Below are 1,234 nucleotides of genomic sequence, written 5' to 3'. Positions count from 1 at the left end.
AAACCATGTGATTGTCAGATTAAAAATCACACCAGTCCATTTCAACTCATTAATGCCTTAGGATATGAATGTTTATGAGTTCCATTTCATTTTTGACAATTTTCTTACATCCATACTTCATACATATTATCCATTAGAAAAATACAAATCAAAACAATAATGAGATACCATCTCACACCAGCAATAATAGCAAAGTTCAAAAAGGCAGAGGATAATAAATGCTGGCTAAGGTGTGGAGAGACTAGGACACTCCTACATTGCTGGTAGGACTGTAAAATGGTTCAACGACTTTGGAAAATGTATGGTGCTTCCTCAGAATATTGAAAATAGAAATACCTATGATCCAGCAATTCCTCTACTTGGCATATATCCATAAGAATCATGAGGCAGAACATGAGCATATAAAGGCACACCAGTGTTTATTATAGAAGTATTCACAATAGCAAAAAGATGGAGACAGCTTAAGTTCCCATCAGTGAAGGAATGGATAAACAAACTGGTACATACAAACAATGGAATACATGCTACTTCTTCAAGGTATTCTTCAAATAATGATTAAGAAGCAAAATACCTCAAACATGGATAAACTTTGAGGACGTTATGCTGAGTGAAATTAGTCCGTCAAAAAAGGACAAATATTGCACAAGACCATTATTGTAAAAGCTTAAGAAAAGATTTCCATATTAAAGAATAATTCTTTGAATAAAAACCTTAAAAAAAAAAAGAATAATTCTTTGATGGTTACCAGGTGAGGTAGAGAAGGGGGACAATAAGGCACAGATTAGGGGGTAGACACATCATAGCTCAGGAGGTGTGGTGGGCAATATACAAAGAAGGAGAGGGAAATACACCAGAAGGGGGAGAGATGTAGAAGAAAATGATGGAAGATAGAGTAAACTTTAGGTAGGTTCGATGAAGGAAAACATGGCATCAGGATTAGAGGAAGACTTATTAACAACCTGAGATATGCAGATGATACAACCTTGCTTGATGAAAGTGAAGAGGTCTTAAAATATTTACTGATGAAGATCAAAGAGCACAGCCTTATGTATGGATTACAACACAATATAAAGAAAACAAAAATCCTCACCATTGAACTAATAAACAGCATTCTTATCAATGGAGAAGAGATTGAGGTTGTCAAGGACTTCATTCTTCTTGGATCAACTATCAACACTCGAGGAAGCAGCAGTCAAGAGATCAGACGACATATTGCATTGGGTAAATCTGCTGC

Source organism: Chrysochloris asiatica, unplaced genomic scaffold (genome assembly GCF_000296735.1).
Source record: "Chrysochloris asiatica unplaced genomic scaffold, ChrAsi1.0 scaffold00289, whole genome shotgun sequence".
NCBI lineage: Eukaryota > Metazoa > Chordata > Mammalia > Afrosoricida > Chrysochloridae > Chrysochloris > Chrysochloris asiatica.
The sequence above is the reverse complement of the archived record's forward strand: the minus strand, read 5'-3'. Positions refer to the sequence as shown.